Below are 19,402 nucleotides of genomic sequence, written 5' to 3' on the forward strand. Positions count from 1 at the left end.
CTTAGTCACCTTGGAAGATTTGTGGATGCAAATTGGATTAGAGCGTTCAGCGTGCGTGGACGCAGACCCAGTGGAAATGCTGACCTGACACTAGAGGCCCCTGCAGCCTCAGCATTGCATCAAAGTACAGGAAAATGGCCGCCATTGAAACTCTATGGGGAAACAAAAAACATGGCCGCTGGACTACACAAACATGGCCGCCGAAGCCGGGAATAAAGAATCCATGGCAAAATGGGAGCCTGGACCCCACGAAAGCACAGAGTTCCCAGGAGAGGACACCCCCACCATGAGGCCGGTAGCGGTGACACCCACTACTTCTCCAGCCCAGCATCTTACAAAGCCCCCTCAGTAAAAAAAAAAAAAACACCAATACCCCCTCCGGGGAGGGGGGAAGGGGAGGGGATAGGGGGGCAGATGAGGGCACCTACAAAGGGGAACCCCGCTGAGAAGGGGGAAAGTATGGGGGGAGGGAGGATACAGGAGGGGCCTACCATCCCTGGGGAGGGCCCGAGCTCACCCCAACAATTCCACAGGAAAGAAGGGGGGACTACAGTAACCAGGCAGGCACTACTCCCAGCAGTCCACCGCACCATCTTGGAATGGGGGTGCTGTGGCTTGAGGTATGCTGCGACTCTGTTCGGGACTATTGTCGTGAATAGAGTTATGTGGCCTCATGAGGTGTTTCACTCCCTGGCCAGCCCCCATCCAGTGGGGCTATGTCGCGGCCAACCTAGTGCGGAGCTAATAGTTGGGTCGCACTCGCAGGCCAGACTGGGAAGGCCATAAGGAGCTAGAATATCCAGTGCGTCGCCTAGTCCGGCTGTTGATTGTAGTTCACATAGGAACAAAATATTAAAGAAAAAGTAAAAAATTCAATTTAAATAGGAAAAAATTCCAGGACTGCAGATCCCAGCAGAGTCGGGTCCTTACTCCTGACTCGGCAGAAAAAACTGGAGTCCTACAGCAGGAAGTGATGGTATACCCTCTGGGACTGCCCCAGGGGCGTAACCAAAAAAGGGTTCCGCCTAGTCCTACTTCTAGAGAGAGAGAGAGAGAGAGAGCATAAAGCCCAATGGTCTAGAACAGTGGTCCTCAACTCCGGTCCTCAGGGCCCACTAACAGGCCAGATTTTAAGTATTACCTTGGGGAGATGCAGACTAGAGTACTGCAATCACTGAGCAGCAAATTATATCACCTGGGATGTATTTCAGTTTCAGTTATCTTGCAAATCTGGGCTGTTAGTGGGCCAGGGTTGAGGACCACTGGTCTAGAAGATGCGGTGCCCATCAGTGAATGAAAGAGAAAATAAGTTTTCATTTCTTTCACATTTTCCAAAAACTTGTGGAAAAAAAATGACATGTTCAAAAGACCCAATGCCTCCTAGATTATGTGTTGGGGTGTTTGCTTTCCAAAATGGGGTCATTTTGTCGGTGTTTCCATTGTCCTGGTGCCCAAGGGTCTTTAAAAATTTGATAAGTTGTCAGGAAATTATGTGTAATTTATGCTCCTGGAATGCCTGGAGGTGCTATTTAGATGTTAAGCCTCTGTATGTGGCCAGGCTGTGTAAAAGTCTCACACGTGTAGTATCGCCATACTTGGGAAGGAGTAGCAGAATGTATTTTGGGGTGTAGTTGCAAGTATGCCTATATAGTGTGTGAGAAATAACTTGGTAATACGACAATTTTGTAGAAATAAATCTTTCTTTTGCAAAGAATTGGGGGAAAAAGTTACAACTTTAAAAAACTCACCATGTCTCTTACTAAATACTTTGGATTGTCTATTTTCCAAAAAGGGGTCATTAGGGGAATATTTGTACTTTGCTGGCTTGTTAGTGTTTCAAGAAATGAGATAGGCCAGCAGTACATCAGGTGTGATCAATTTTTAATGATAGGCACCATAGCTTGTAGACTCCATAACCTTCACAAAGACCAAATAATATATACTTATTTTACTTATTTGGATAATTTTTATCAAATATGTAGCAGTATAACAAAATGTATGAATAAAAATTACTAAATTTGCAAAATTTTAAAACTGAAACAAAGAAAAGTGCATTTTGTTTTACAAAATGTTCTGTATTTTTTTCATTTATAGGGTAAAAAAAAAAAAAAAAAAAAAAAAAAAAAAAACAGTGATGATTAAATACCACCAAAAGAAAGCTCCTTGTGTGAAAAAAAGGACACAAATTTCATATGGGTACAGTGTTGCATGACTGAGTAATTGTGATTTAAAATGTGAGAGCCCTGAAAGCTGAAAATTGGTCTGGTTAGGAAGGAGGATAAGGATCCAGTGGGTAAGTGGTTAAAGGGAACAGGTCAACTCAATGGACTTTTGTCAACACAAAACAACTCTATAGCAGATGCCCATTTTATGAGTTTGGCAATAAAGCAGGTAGTTTATTGGCACTCTTTACGAATGCCTACCTCATGGACCTTAATTCCTGCTATTGCCTCTCCAATGAATTGGAAAGTTACTAGGCCAAAAGATATTGCAAATTGCTTCAGAGACTTCTATTCAGCTTTACATAATCGGTCGGATCCATTATCTCCACTCTCCCCAACTCAAAAAGATTTTCTTATATGGAATTACATTGTAGAATCCCTCCTACCCAAATGAACTTACAATGAGAAGGTAGCATTAAATAGACATTTATCGGAAGAGGACTTTTACCTGGCCCTTAAAAGTCTGCCATCTGGTAAAGCACCAGGGCCCAACGGATTTACCCATTTCTATTATAAGACGCTTAGGCAAATCTCGGCCCCTAAATTTTCATCCGATTTTAATTCAATATTGCAGGGTTGTTCACTCTCGAAAGATACCTCTCATGCACATATAATGGTACGGTTGAAACCAGAAAAAGATCCCTCTCTCTAATCAATCGGATTTTTTACCTGGCAGAGAAGCGAAGGACGATACCACTTGAGTGCTTAACCTCATTTATTATTGTAACTCAACATCATTCCCTGCGCTCCTTCTATCCAGACGCCGAGAAGGCATTTGATAAGGTAAGTTGGAGATTTATGAAGAGATGGATGGATGAATGCCTTGTATAACTGCCCGATGGCCACAGTTAAAGGCCAATAGGATTATATCTACTGACTTTACTATAGCTAATGGCACACGGCAGGGCTTGTTCGCTTTCCCCGCTTAATGTATACTTACCTTGGAGCCGTTGCTGTGGCGTATTAAATCAAACCCAGAAATACAGGTGGGGAAGGAATCCCACAAAGTAGCTGCATTTGCAAGCAACTTCCTTTTTTTGTGGCCAGCCCAGAAATATCATTACCCAATTTAATTAAAGAATTGGACTCCTATTAAATGTCAAATTATAAAATCAATCTTGTAAAATCTAAAGTAATGAAACTTACAATCACTGAAGATAGAATATCTACTTTGAAGTCTAGCTTTCCATTTAGATGGGAAGTATTTAGGCATCTACCTTACTCTTACTAAAATATTTTAATGTCATTTCCCAGACGAGATCTGAGACGCTAGCTCCAGCCTACGCATACCTGGTTTTGGAAAAACCATATCCTAAAGATGAATAGGCTTCCTAGACTGCTGTACCTCTTCCGATGTCTGTTCCGAAAGGTTTTCTAAGACAAATTAAACAAGAATTTATACAATTTCTCTGGTCAGACAGTCTGTCTAGGATTAAAACTGAAATACTTATGATGCCTAAAGGCATTGGCGGTATTGACTTCCAGACCGACCAAGTTCAATTTTACCAAGCATCACATTTGTCCCAGATCTTGATTTGGTGTAACCATACCAAGGGAGAAAAGCTAGGTATCCCTTGAGCAATTAACCTGCACATTCTGCTTAAGGCTCTCCCATGGCTTAGCAATTCATGCTTAGCCTCAGTGAAGGTTCACCCCATTCTGGGAGCTGCCTATAAAATTGCCCAGGCTGTAAGAGCTAGGGTGATAAAATCCTCATTGTCATCACCTATGGTGCCAGTGATTGGAAATCCAGATTTCCCACCAGAAGTGTCTGATCCTAAACTTCAGCATCTAATTGAAATAGAGATTGGGAGACTTCAGGCATTTGAACTGCTGAAAATCCATAGCCGATATTCAGTCTGTGCTTTCACCTCCCCTTCCGCTATGGCAAGAGATCCAAATAAGGCACTACTTATCTTGGTTGCCTTTTCCTTTAGAGCTGTATGATTCACCCACAGTGTTTAAGCAATTATGTGTAGCAGGCCAGAGGATACGAAGGGGCCTCTCTAGGGCATATATTGCACCAGTTGCTACGGCAGATTCCAACTTTTTGTTACGGAATGGGAAAAGGATCTAAATAAGTTATCCACTAATCAAGGACTTTTTATCTACCACTTTATACATAATTTATCAATATCCTCAAGAATGCAGGAATCAAGCTACAAGTTGTTGACCAGATGGTACAGGTCGCCGGAAAAATAATATATAATGTTTCCGAACAGTGATCCCTCATGTTGGAGATGTGGAGAAGATAGGGGAACACTTCATAACATCTTTTAGACTTGTCCTCCAATACATCCCTATTAGCAAGAGGTTTGTGCTTGCATTGAGGATCTTACCAGCCTTTCTTTAGGTCAGAATCCAGCAGCCTGCCTACTACATCTTAGCTCTTTTCCAAAGAACAGATATCAACATCGGTGGTGAGACATTTGCTTAATGCGGCCAGGTCTTGTATAGCAGCGCAGTGGAAATCTATCTCTCCCCCCACATTGGGTCATTGGATCAGAGCAGTAGAGGATGTGAGATATTTGGAGGAACTTACTGCATCAATGGACAGGAAGCTCTATTCCATAAAACGTGGAATCAATGGAACAAATTCAAGCTCTCGAGGAGGTATTAGACTCTTATTAAATCTTATAGTGTGGGTAGTGGTGCGCTTTAAGGTGAAAGAATGAGTTTAAAATTGTGTATAAACAATATAAATTGAATCAAATCAGTGCCAGGTGCTTGTGATGAACGTGATTAGAAAATTCTGACTCCCTGAGGAAGTCAGGTGACCCCGTGACGTAACGCGTAGGAGGAGCCCTAAACCCGGAAGTGACGTATCGGACGGAACTCGATCTCCACAGCGTTCGCGTGTTTCTCTGTATATGCTGAATTCAAGAAAACCAACTGTAAGTGTAATACTTGGTGTGGAAATAAAAACACATAATACTGCACCATGATAGTTCTATCTTTTTGAGTTGAAAGAAAGGAGGATAGTGTGAGGAGATCGTGCCCAAAGGTAACTATAGGATAAGACTCCAGGAGACCCCCTATACACCAGGAACCTGCGCTGGATATCTGGAGATAGATCGGATAATCGATAAAGGAAAGGAGCAACAGCCAGTATCCCAGAGACCCTGGAGATATACCATAGGCGCAATATCCTTGATATAAAGGTGAAAGTTTAGCACACCTAGAAGTGGCACAAGGTGGAGGAAATAAAGTCACTATATCTACGTTAAGAGCGTCTACAATAAGAAAAGGATTGGAATATAATTTTAAAGAAGTTTTGGACTTTTTTTATATAGACTTTTTTAAGATTGTATTGGCGCACATTTATACTGATTGAATACAGTTTTACTACATTGATTTACAGATTGTTTTATGAATAAGGTGATTTTAGGAAGCACCCAGCACTTTTTATGAGCACTATTATGTGTGTGTCACAATAGAAATCGTATATTCACTTTGATGAAATACTATTTTTCCATTGATTTATGTTTTTATACATTGGATCAGCAACTTGAAGCACATAGCACTTTTTCAACAGGAATTATTTTTAAAAACACCTCCTAAGGTGTTTATAAAAATACCAATTCAATGAGAAGCTCTAAAATGTGTATTGTGGAGAGTATTAAATAAACATTGTTCCAGGCTGAATCTTCTGAAACCGAGGCTTCACTCTGTAAAATCTGTACGCTAAAGGCTACCCATAAAAAGCCCCGCAATCCTTCTACGCTAGTCATTTTTATCCAAGCGTACAGGACTAAGCGTAGAGGACTATCAGTTGTGTATGCGGCGTAAACATTTAGCTTGCTGCCACATGCACGAGTTCAGTAATAAGGTGAACGGAATCTAGACTGATCGATTAAGCTCCATCAGTCCTGGACGTATGTCTCTAAGATATCATGCCCTTCCCAGGGTCTGGTACATACTTCTGCTAATATCTCAGCTACCTCTATGGAAACTCATAACTGTTCATCTACTGCTCCATTAACACATTATACACAGTCCACTGCTCTTTCAACTTCATCAGCCGATGCCAACGAGGAACTCTCAAAGCCAATTAAAGTCACAGAAATTGCCTATGCAATTAAAGGGGTTGTAAAGTCAGAAGGTTTTTTTTTTTTTTAAATCCAGTAAAAACTGGATTTTTGTCTTATTGTAAAATCCTTTTCTCTGATGTACATTGACAGACACCGCTCCATATCCTCTTTGACCCTTGCGTTATGCTGCTCTCCATAGAAGTAGGACCAGGCAAAAAACAATTTGACTATGCCCCTAGGGCAGTCCTAGGGGGTATACTTCCCACTTCCTGTTATAGGACTTCAGTTTGAAACCAGCAGTGTCAGAAGAACACATAACCCAACTCAACAGAGGGGCGGGTGCTGTGTCCGACAATGAACATCAGAGAAGAGTATTTTACGATAAACAAAAATCAATTTTTCTCTTTTGTTCACTGACTGACACAGCTCCATCTCTTCTTTGACCCTTGGGACGTCCCAAAGCAGTGTCAACATGAGGGGTGGGAAAACACAGAATTCTCAAAAGGGGCTAAACATAGCCAAACAGGTAAATCAGAAGCTCAACCAGGAACTGGAGCTCACTACCAGAAAAAATACACCCTCAAGAGGCAGGAGCCTCTGCAACAGCATCCTGCAAAACTTTGCGGCCGAACACAGCATCCGCAGATGCGAGTACATCCACCTTGTAAGACTTGCTGAATGTATGCACAGACGACCATGTGGCCTCCTTGCACACCTGAACCACTGACGCCTGATGACGAAAGGCCGAGGAGGCACTAAGCGCTCTTGCAGAATGTGCCATATCCATCCTTATGCCTGATCCACCTGAAAACGGTCGCAGCAGATGCGGCTTGCCCCTTACAAGATCCATCCATAAGGACAAACAAGAAATCTGATTTTTGAATCGACTCAGCCGCCGCCAGGTATACCCCGATTGCACAAACCACATCCAGGGAATGCGAAGAAATTTCTTTAGGCTGCTTCGGCTTAGGGGACAAGGAAGGCAACACAATGTCTTCATTCAAGTGAAAACTCGAGACGACTTTAGGAAGGAATGACTGACAGGGACGTAGCACCACATTGTCCCTGTGAACCACCAGGTACGGTAATCGACAGGACAACGCAGCCAATTCTGAAACCCTGTGTGCAGAATTGCCCCCCAAAAAAATACCTTCTGTGACAAAGTGAGCAGATGAAGTTCACAAATATTTTTAAAAGGCAGTTTTTGAATAAACAGCAATACCAAATTGAGGTCCCACGGAGGTACCAGAGACCTCACTGGAGGAGCCAAGTGGCGTACCCCCTGGGCAAAACTGTGAACCAAAGAATTTGCAGCCAACGGCCGTTGGAAAATGATTGCCAAAGCAGAAATCTGGCCCTTGATTGTGCCCAGAGCCAAACGTTCTACACCTCATTGTAGAAACTCCAGCAGATCGGACACTGAAAAGGAAGGGGGAGAACCCCCCACCCCCCCGAGACTCACACCAAGAAATGTACGTCCTCCAAACTCCATGAATAAATCTTCCTAGAAGTAGATTTCCTAGCTTTTAACAGCGTAGGAATCACCAAATCCGACAACCCCTTATCCTCCAGTACCTGGCTTTCAATAGCCATGCTGTTAAAGCCAGTGACCGTAAAGCAGGATAGAAGATTGGCCCTTGAGACAAAAAATCTTCTCTGAGAGGGACTTTTCAAGGAGCATCGGCCACCAGCCTTACGAGGCCTGCGTATCAAGTCTGGCAAGGCCAGTCTGGAGTCACCAGAATGACTGGAATCCCTTCTACCTCGATTCTGCGCAGAAGCCTCGGAAGAAGCTGTAGTGGAGGAAAAGCGTAAATCAGACGATACTGACCCCAAGGGGCCACCAGAGCGTCGACCAAAGGATCCAGAGATCTTGCCACAAACCACTGAACCCTCCGGTTGAGACGAGAGGCCAACAGGTCCACATCGGGAGTCCCCCACCAGAGACAGTTGTTAAAACACTTCCGGGTGAAGAGACTACTCGCCCGGCACCAACCTGATGTGGGAACAGCTGAGACAGCTCCAGGACACCAGAAAGTGCCGGAAGCCACCGACACAGCCAGGACCACTGCTCTCTTCTTCCCCTCTGCTTGTTTTCACTCACAGAGTCCCTTCTAGCTCTGGTTGAGCTGGTGGCCACTCATCCATCCACCCCTAAAAGACTTTTACATCCAAGACTGTGTATATGTATACACCACTAAAGTGCTTCTAATTGTTTTTATACATACTATTTCTCTACACTGTGAGCTTATTAGCGCTGGTCTATATTTGTTTTTTTCTTGTTTTACTCGCCAGGCACCAACGCCTGTCAACTGAGGTAGTCCGCCTGCCAATTTTCCACCCCTGAAATGTGCACAACAGAGAGGGCTGGAACATATTCTTCCCACCTTGGAATGCCGTCTGCTTCTTTGGTCGCTAGGGCACTTTTGGTGTCCCCTCAAAGATTGACATATGCCACCGCCATGGCATTGTCCGACTGAATTCTTACCGGGTACCCCTGCAGACGGTCCATCCACAGAGACAGGCAAAGCCTGATCGCCTGGATCTCCAGGATATTGATCAACAGACTGGACTCCTCCTGAGTCCAAATCCCTTGAGCCGAATCCGTGCTCAAGACACCTCCCCATCTGGACAGGCTGGCCAGTGCATGGGAAGAAAGGACTTCCCTTGTCGAAGCGCTGGGGAATGGATCCACCAAATAAAGGATCCCCTCGCACCCAGGCTCAACAGAATCAGATTGTCCAGAGATAGAGGATTCTTGTCCCATTTGGCAAGAATCTCCTTTTGCAGAGGCCTGGTATGGAACTGAGGAAACTGAACAGTTCTGATAGACGGCCGATGGTTGGACAACAGGAGTCAAATCGCATGCTGCAACTTTAGCAGTTTCACCTTCGGAAGAAACACCCTGGCTGAGGCAGAATCCAAAGTCAGGCCCAGGTAGTCCAGTTGGGTGAACTGAGTCAGAGCTGATTTCTGAAAATTCAGCGACCAGCCGAACTCTTGCAGAGTAATGTCCAGATCGTCGTTTAATACAGAGACTCTGCTCGCAGAAGATGATCGTACAGGTACCCCAGAACAGCAATCCCCCTCTGCCTGAGCAAGGCTAACACAGGTGCCAACACTTTTGTGAACACCCGAGGAGTTGAGGTGAGCGAGACCAAAGGGTAACTCCACAAATTGATAATGCTCCTTTTCCACAGCAAAGCAAAGAAATCGCTGGTGCCCTACATAAATTGGGATATGATGGTAAGAGTCCTTGATGGTGAGAGAGGCCAGAAAATACCCTTGATGAAGGGATGCCACCACCGTGCGAATGGACTCCATCCAAAATTTCTGAACCCACACAAAGCGATTCAGGGCCTTGAGATTGAAGATTGGATGGACCTAGCCTTCCTTCCTGGGAACAGTAAACAGATTTGAATAATATCCCTGAAAACATTCCAACTCTGGAACTGGGACAATTACTCCCTGTGATAGCAGATCCTGCACCACCCCGTAAAGGTCCTGCAGCCGATCCGGGGACAGGCGCAAGTTGGAAGGAAAGAACCTTGCCAGAGGCAAGGCCGGAACTCAATCTTGTAACCAGGCCTAATCAACTTGTGGACCCATTTGTCTTGAATAAGAGAGGTCCACAGGTTTGGAAAGAAGCAAAGATGTCCCCCCACCCCAGATACAGGTGAGGGAGCCCCTTCAGGCAGAGGAGGGCTTGTCTATGGAACCAGTGGAACCCGCTTTTGACTTACCAGCCCAGGGCCTCTTGGAACCTCCCGCAAAGTTACAGGTGGACTTTTGTCCCTTGTCCTGGGAGCCCGCGGGACAAAGGGGCCATTTGTGAGCCAAGAAAGGACCATGTTTACGATGAGGATCTTTGCTCTTGGCTGCCTATAAAAGCGGAGTACTCTTACCTCCAGTAAGACATTTAATGATCTCTTCCATAGAAGCTCAGAACAGGCAGTCTCCTACAAAAGGGAGATCAGTCAACTCTCAACTTTTTGAAGCCTGGTCTGCAGACCAGTATTTCAGGCCAAACCATGCGGCGAAGAGTCACAGCTCTCACAGGCACTCTACAGGCCAAAGAGGCAGCGTCCAGAGAGGCATCACAGATAAACTGTAACCCCTGTATCAACTGATCTGCCAGCTCAGGAGGATAAATCTTTTAAATCCTGGCGCAGAAGCTTAGCCCATTTTGTTAAGGTCTGGGAGACCAAGGTGACGGCAAACACTGGCCTCAGCATTGAACCTGCCACGGTGTAAAGGTATCAGACCAGAGCATCAGCTGTCTTGTCCACCGGGTCTTTGAAAGACAGGGAATCCTCCCCAGAAGAAGCATGGCTTTATTCAATCTGGAAACCTGAGAATCCACCACCAGTGGAACTGTCAGTTTCTTCAAAATAATACCTCCTAGCGAAACGCTTAGGTATCCCAATAATGCGTTTCGGGGATCCCCACTGACTAGCAACAATCTCTTTGAAACAGGAAGGAAAGGGGAACACCCTAGACACCTTGGATGGTTTGCGGGTACCAAACTGCACCAATACAACATTAGCTGTGTCCTCCAATTTTAAATTTCCCGCACTGATACAATCAATGCCTCCACAAGCGCCTTTTCTTGCGCAGCTGTAGTGGAAGCGGATTCATCCTCACTGTCAAAGCACTTAAGGTGCATGGACGCAGACTTGGTGGGTTGACTCGTGGCCATGGCGGCCAAATCCACCTCAGAATCTGAGGAGGCAAAGGAGACAGGTGAAGGCGGGTGGCGCTTCTTACTAGGCCACTTTGAAAGGGCCATATCTACTTTTGACACAAATGACTGCAGGACCACCGTCATGGCCACCAGGGCAGACTGAGACCCAGAGGGTCCTGCAGATTCTGTAAGTGGGTCAGGTGGTGACACATACTCCAGTAGTTAACCCGGAGGCCGTCTGCAATATGTGAAAAAATTGCAATAAAAACCCCCTCACCGCTGCAGTGGTAGTACTACAAGCCCCAGCGGCACAGCTATAGCAGAAAGAGGGAGTTGTACTCACCACCACCAACTTAGGGAAGGATGCAGAGCACCCAGCAGCTTGCAATGTGGCGATCAGAGAGAAGTATGAAGGACCGTCACTGTTACTAGAGGCCCTCCTCCGCAGCCTACAAGAAAATGTCTACCACATTTATTTCAATGGGAAACTACGAAAAGATGGTCGCCGGACCACACAAACCTGGCCGCCGATGCTACAGAATGGCCATCCACAGAAAAATGGTGGCATCCAGATACTTGTAGTCCACCAGAGGGGCCCTAACAGGAACACCCACCCTGACCATATACAGGTGTTTTGTAGCCGCCAGTGCCGTGCTCCCTCCCCCCCAGCCCAACACCGCATGACCCCTGAAAGTAGCTAGGCTACCCCGGGAAGTGGGGAACTAAGGGGGGTAGGTGAGGGTACATGTATAGAGGAACCCTGCTAGTGAGGAACACCGGGTGGAGAGGAAGGACACATAGGGGGCCTACCAACCCCCTAAAAAGGGGCCCGTGTCCACCCGGTTTTCACAGAGGAGAAATGGGGGGGGGGGGGGGGACACTACTCACCATACCAGGGAATCGAGTGGGCACCACTCCGAGCAGTCCACTGCACCATCTTGTAATGGGGGTGCTGCATCAGAGGTATGCTACGACTCAGGTCATGACCAGTGTCGCAACCAGAACTATGCGTCCTTGCAAGGAGTTTTACTTGCCAGCCAGCCCCCGCCCAGTGGGGCTATGTCGCGGCCAACCTAGCACGGAGCTAATGTTGGGTCATGCTCGCTGGCCAGACTGGGAAAACCGTAAGGATCTAGGATATCCATTGTGTCGCCCAGTCTGGCAGTTGATTGTAGTTCTCACAGGAAAAAAAAATAAAAGAAGAAAAAAATTATATTTAAAAAGGAAAAAAAGCCAGGACCAGAGATCGCAGCAAGAAAAATGGATTTTTGTAAAATCTTACCGTAATATCCTTTTCTCTTAAGCTCATTGACAGACGCAGTCCTCTTGATGAATATCAAATCGGGTTATACTGCCCTCTACAGGAGTAGGACCTAAGTCCCTCTGGGACTTAGGGGCAGTCCCAGAGGGTATATCCTCTCTCTCCCTGCTACAGGATGTCAGTTATGTCACAAAGCAGTGTCAGAGAATTTAACCCAACCCAACTCAAAAGTAGAGGGGTGGGTACTGCGTCTGTCAATGAGCTAAAGAGAAAAGGATTTTACGGTAAGATTTTACAAAAATCCATTTTTCTCTGTCACTCATTGACAGACGCAGTCCTCTTGATTAATATCAAATCGGGACGTCCCAAAGCAGTGCCACAAATGAGGGTTGGGATAACAGAAATCAAAATTTAAATCCAGAAGGCCCAACCAACGGTCTCCTCAAATTGCGGCCTGCAGAACCTTGCGGCCAAAAGAGGCATCCGCCGATGCCATCACATCAACTTTATAAAATTTTGTAAAGGTATGAACCGACGACCAGGTAGCCGCCTTGCAAACCTGGACCACTGACGCCTGATGACGGAAGGCCCAGGAAGCACTAAGCGCCCGAGTGGAGTGCGCCTTAACAGGGAACGGAGGATTCCGACCCTTAATAGAATAAGCCTGTACCACCGTCTGTCTGATCCATTTGGAGATAGTCGCGGCAGATGCAGGCAACCCCTTTTTGGGGCCATCCGTGATCACAAAAAGTGAATCCGTTTTACGAAACGAGTCCGTAGTGTTCAGGTATACCCTGATTGCCCGAACCACATCCAAGGAATGTAACGCACACTCCCGAGGATGACTGGGCTTAGGACATAGGGAAGGCAATACAATGTCCTCATTCAGATGAAACTCTGAAACCACTTTAGGAAGGAAGGATGGATTCGGACGAAGAACCACCTTATCCCTATGAACCACCAGATATGGGGAACGACAAGATAATGCGGCCAGTTCTGCCACCCTGCGTGCAGAAGTAATGGCCACCAAGAAGGCCACCTTCTGGGATAAAGTAAGCAAGGGAATCTCCCTGACATTTTCAAAGGGAGGTTTCTGAAGAACCGACAACACTAAATTAAGATCCCAGGGAGGTAAGGGCGCGCGCACTGGCGGAGCCAGGTGCCGCACCCCCTGGATGAAATTCCGCACCAAGGAATGAGTAGCCAAAGGTTTCTGAAAGAAGATTGCTAACGCTGAAACCTGACCCTTGATAGTACTCAAGGCCAGCTTCTGCTCAACTCCTTGTTGCAGAAAAGCCAAGATTCGGGTCACCGAATAGGCCAGTGGAGGAAATCCAAAGGATTCACACCACGCAATATAAGACTTCCATGTGCGATGATAGACATTTCTAGAAGTAGCTTTCCTTGCTTTAATTAAAGTAGGAATAACTGAAGTTGACAATCCCTTGTCCTTCAGCACCTGAGTCTCAATAGACAGGCCGTTAAAGACAGCGATTGTAAAGCAGGATGGAAGATCGGTCCGTGAGACCGCCGATCCCCCCTGAGAGGAAGTCTCCAAGGAGCGTCTGTGACCAGCCTGATCAAGTCGGTGTACCCAGGTCGACGAGGCCAGTCGGGAGCTACCAGGATAACTGGAATTCCCTCCACCTCTATCCTGTGAAAAAGTTTCGGCAGCAACTTGAGAGGAGGGAAGACATACAGTCTTCCCTCGAGCGGACCAGCGCGTCTGCTCGAGGATCTCGGGAGCGGGCTACAAACCTCCGCACCTACCTGTTGAGCCGAGCTGCCAACAGATCCCCCTCCGGGATGCCCCAATGAAGGCACAGCTGGTGAAATACCTCTGGATGAAGAGGCCATACCACTTGATCCAGAATCTGACGGCTGAGATAATCTGCCTGCCGATTTTCCACCCCCGGAGTGAATACCGCGGAGAGAGCCGGAACAAACCGTTCTGCCCACTGAAGAATGCTGGCCACTTCTTTGTCCGCCAGGGCACTCTTGGTGCCCCCTTGGTGATCGACATAAGCCACGGTCGTGGCTTTGTCCAACTGAATCCAAACCGGGTTGCCCTGAAGCTACTCGGTCCAGAAAATCAGACAAAGTCTGATCACTCTCTGTTCCAATACATTTATCGGTAACCTGGATTCTGTCGGAAGAAATTACTTCTCCTGGCTGAGCATCAGAGACCGAAGCTACTAGACCAGAGACTCTCTGGTCCGCTCGCTCAACCGGATCCGATTGTCCAGAGAATCGGGATTCCGATTCCATCTGAAAAGAATCTCCTTTTGTGATCTTTTGCAAAAGTGAAGAAAACGTTCTGCTCAAGGAGCGGGAACTGCCGCTCCCTGTTGGATCAAGTCTATTACTGCTCCCCGCAAAGCTTTTAAGCGATCCGGGGATAGTCGAATGTTGGAAGGGAAGAATCGCACCGGTAAAAGTGATCGAAACTTGATTTTGTATCCCGACCGCATGACCTCGCAAACCCCTTTGTCCGGGATTCTGGAAAGCCATGGATCCGTAAACCGGTGAAGACGTCCCCCCACCCCAGAGATGGGTGGGGGCGCACCTTCAGGCTGTCTTATCTTCAGGTTTGGCTGAGTCTGGCTTTTGTTTTCCCGGCCAGCGCCCTCTGAAACCCCCTGAAGGAGCTTTGGAGGACTTCCCCTTATCGCCCGCCCCAGCGGAGCGAACAAACTTTTTATGAGCGGAAAAGGAAGGTCCTCGTCTGTTACGAGGTCCTTTACCTTTAGCGGTCTGTGGTAAAAAAAGTGCTCTTACCCCCAGTGAGATCCTTTATAATCTCATCCAAGGTGGCCCCAAACAGGCGATCCCCCTGAAAGGGAAGATTAGCCAAAGTCTTTTTGGAACCTTGATCAGCCGACCAGCACTTTAACCATAACACGCGTCTGAGGACCACTGCTGAAACAGATGCACGCCCTAGCAAGGGAGTGGCGTCCAGGGCGGCGTCACAGATGAACTGTAGCCCTTGTATAATCTGCTCCAGCAAATCTGATACTGCCGGGGGATACTTCTCCCCTTTATGTCACGGCGTAACAATTTGGTCCATACTGTCAATGTTTGTGAAACTAAACCAATGGCAATCACTGGCCTAAATGTTGACCCTATCAGGGAAAAAATGGAGCGGGATTCGGCTTCCACTTTTCGATCCACCGGATCCCTAAAGGACGGAGCGTCCTCCAACGGGATAACAGTGGCTTTATTTAGTCTGGAAATTGGTGGGTCCACCACTGGTGGTACCTTCCATTTCTTAAGGAGGGATTCCTCAAACGGATAGCGCAGGGGTTCGTTTTGGATGATCCCATTCTTCCTTAATTAGGTTACCAAAACATTTGGGCAAAGGAAAAACCTTCGCCATTTTGGTAGGCTTGCTGGTACCAAAGGGAATTTCAGTGTCATCTACCTCTGCCGGTGTAACCTCAAGACTTAAGGCTTCCCGGACAGACATGACTAGTGCGTTCACTAACGCTTCTTCTTGCGCTATGGCGGAGGCAGAAACGTCCTCCTCACTGTCTGAGGAGACCGTACCCGAGACAGCAGCCCCAGCAGAGGGACCTGCAGCTGCAGTGACCAGCTCAGAATCCGTATCTGAAGTATCAGATGAAATAGGGGTAGGCGGGGGTCGCTTCCTTGACCCCCATCCCTGACAGGCTACCTTCACCCGGGATACCAAAGACTCCAAAACTGCTGATAATGCATCAATCACAAGTGGGGTACTGGAGGCCTGTTTGGACCCCACAGAGAGAGAGAGAGAGAGAGAGAGAGAGAGAGAGAGAGAGAGAGAGACCCCAAGGCTCACCACCTGATGCACAGAAGTTTCTATCAACCTGCTCCCAGCACTGTCTGTTACAGACAGGAAGTCTTTGGCTTGCTTTCCCGGGTAAAGGAGGCGGCTCTGCCCCTTTACACGCCTTCCGGCGCCTCCCAATTACTCCTCGAGGTGTTTGGTCATCTCAAACATGGCCGCCCCCATGCTGGAGACACGAGGCTATGTCAAGATGGCGGGCCAGTGCGACCTGCGGGGAAAATGGCGGCGGCCTGTGGAGGATGGCAGCGGCTTGTGGCAAGATAGCAGCGGCCTGCGGGAGGTAGTCATCGGCCTGCGGGAGGTGTACGGCCTGTGGGAGGATAGCAGCCTGCGGGAGGATGGCGGCCTGCGGATGGCGGTAGTCCAGGCACATGCATCGGCCTGTATTGCACTTTATGTATCAGGTAAGATGCTATCACCCTCTTACATGGCCATCCTGATAGTAATACCAGCCACTGACTTCAGTCATGGTCCCTTACAGTGCCCCTCATACAGTGACTTCCGATTGTCAGCTCCCAAACCAAGCCTACTGGTTCCTATTCACTAAATCACCCTCAAGAGGGGGATCTGTGACACCTGTTTATAGGATAGAGGGGGGATCCAGGAGTATAAAGGTCCGGTCATCCCAGGGAGGGGCCCGCGTCCACCCACAAACCCGACAGGGGGAGAGGGGGAACCTTTTACTCACCATACCGGAACAGGCGGGCGCCAACTCCTGACAGAACCCCTCTCCACCGAGGTGGGGGGGCTGTCGACCAATACGGACGCCGTGACTCAGTTTCCAACTGGTCGTCGGCGTCCAGGCGAGACGTTTAACTCGCAGGGTCAGTCCCCGTCCAGTGGGACTATGTCGCGGCCGGCCCAGCGCGGAGCTAGGGCCTGCACGCGCTCGTAGGCTGACTGGGGTGACCACTGGATCCTAACATCCAGCCCGTCGCCCAGTTTCAGCATACTTGCTTGAAGATCTCACAGGAACACTGGAGAAAAAAAGCTGCCTAAAAAAAAAATTTTCTTAAAAAAATCTTGCCAGGACCAAGATCCCAGCAAGGAACTTAGGTTCTTACTCCTAACTAGACAGAAAAAAACTGACATCCTGTAGCAGGGAGAGAGAGGATATACCCTCTGGGACTGCCCCTAAGGTGTGGCCAGAACGTTTTCCTTCTGCCTAGTGTCCTACTCCTGTAGAGGGCAGTATAACCCGATTTGATATTAATCAAGAGGACTGCGTCTGTCAATGAGCGACAGAGAAACTAAGTCCTTATTCCTGACTAGGCAGAAAAAACTGAAGTCCTATAACAGGAAGTGGGAAGTAAACCCACTAGGACTGCCCTAGGGGTGTAGTCAAATTTGTTTCCGCCCAGTGCTACGGAGAGCAGCATAACCCAAAAGGTCAAAGAAGAAATGGAGCTGTCTCTGTCAATGAATGAAAGAGAAAAGGCACTACATGCTTTTCTGCAGCTTCTCTATTGAACCAAAAAAAAAAAAAAACAGTTTGGCATTTAAAAAAAGTCGCACTTAAGTCTCGCATACCATAATTTAAATCAAGTAGGATTTGTCCCTGGTAGATTCCAGTGAGAACACCACTTCAATATTTACCCTTATTGATTATGCTACAGGGAAAAAAAAAGTCTTCCCTTATGCCTTCTTGCAGTCAACATCGAGAAGGAGTTAGACAGCGTCTTTTAGGATTTTATTTTTGACTTCCTTACACAGATTAGCATACCATCGGGTTTGTTAACTAAAACTATGGCCCTCTATGATTCGTTCTCAGCTAGTGTTAGGATAAATGGTATTCTCTGACTCTATATTTACAATGGCATGCATCAAGGCTGCCTTCTTTCATCTTTTCTTTTCATCTTTGCAATGGAGCACTTCGCAAATGTCATTAGATCCAACTACCATATCGAAGGGTTTATAATAGGATGACGCCAGATTAAGTTAAGTCTCTATGCAGACGATCTATTGTTAAGTATATCAAATTCCTCTGTGCCATTTCTGGCACTTATACCTGAATTTACAATATTTGGACAGCATAGCAATTTTAAGGTAAATGTGCACAAGACGGAGATGTTAAACATCTCTATACCAGATTCCACCAGTGCCATTATACATGACTCTTCCTTTTTTATGGAAACAGTGATTAAGTACTTGAGAATACAAATTCATCTAAGCTTGATTATCTTTATTTACATTATAAACCTATTTTGTCCTTTGTAAATGGTAAACTTAACGAATGGCAAATTATGAAACATTCTTGGTTCGGGCAGATGGTGCTTTTAAAAGTGGATATCTTACCGTATATATTCTGTGCTTTTCACAATGTTTCTGGTTCTTTAAAGTTTAAAATCTATATTTTTGCGATATATGTGGGCAAACTCTTAGGTCAGGATTGGATATGAAATTTTAACCACGACCAAATCTTTTGGAGGGGCAAGTTTGCTCCGTCTGGGTTACCATTATAAGGGAATACATCTTACCTGTATCTTGGATTGGATTCCTAACTCCTCAGGGAAATTATGGGTTCAGTTAGAGGAACAGCTGTCCTCTCTTCCTCTTACATTTCTACCGTAAGTTCTGCCTTTGTTACAACTGCACGAGTTCTACATCTTTGAGTGCCTCATTAACCCTTAGAGTTTGGGACTGTTTGCTTTGAACTCTCCCACGGTCCTCCTGCATGGGCCCCTCAACTCCACTTACAGGCAACCCATTGCTTCCCTGGGGCTAACTTTAACTGCTCCTTTTTCTTCCATATTCACATCTGGTCTCTTAAAGAGGAAGCAAACCCTCCTCTGACACTTTTACCTATAGGTAAGCCTTATCATAGGCTTACCTATAGGTACTGTAAATATCTCCTAAACATGTACCGTTTAGGAGATATTTACCTTACATGCAGCCAGTGATGTCACTGGCGCATGCGCTCTGAAGGAACGGCCGCACGTGCCGTTCCTTCAGAGCCCCGTGCCGTAACCGTCGGCTCCCGCGCGCGTGGGAGTGACATCACCGTGGCTCCGGCCAATCAGATGGCCGGATGCCGCGATCCCGGAAGAGGGGCGACTGGACATGTCACCCGTCATAGAGGTAAGCGAGCGGCACGGCGGGGGCTCGTTCTAAGGTAAGTATTTGATAATGAGCTAGTATGCGATGCATACTAGCTCATTATGTCTTTCTCTTTCAGGATGGAAAGAAAAAAAAAAACATTTTTTTTCGGTTTACAACCTCTTTAATAGCTGATGTTTTAGGTCCATCTGATGTGTAACCCTTGACATAACTGTCTGATCTCCTTCTCCAGCACCTGGGTAGGTGATTATACTTTCAAATCCAGGACTTTCTTTGAAAACATGAGGCAACCTTCGCTCCCTCCTTATGACTTTTGAATCT

Source organism: Pelophylax lessonae, assembly GCF_965119305.1.
Source record: "Pelophylax lessonae genome assembly, chromosome: 2".
In the NCBI taxonomy this organism is placed as follows: domain Eukaryota; kingdom Metazoa; phylum Chordata; class Amphibia; order Anura; family Ranidae; genus Pelophylax; species Pelophylax lessonae.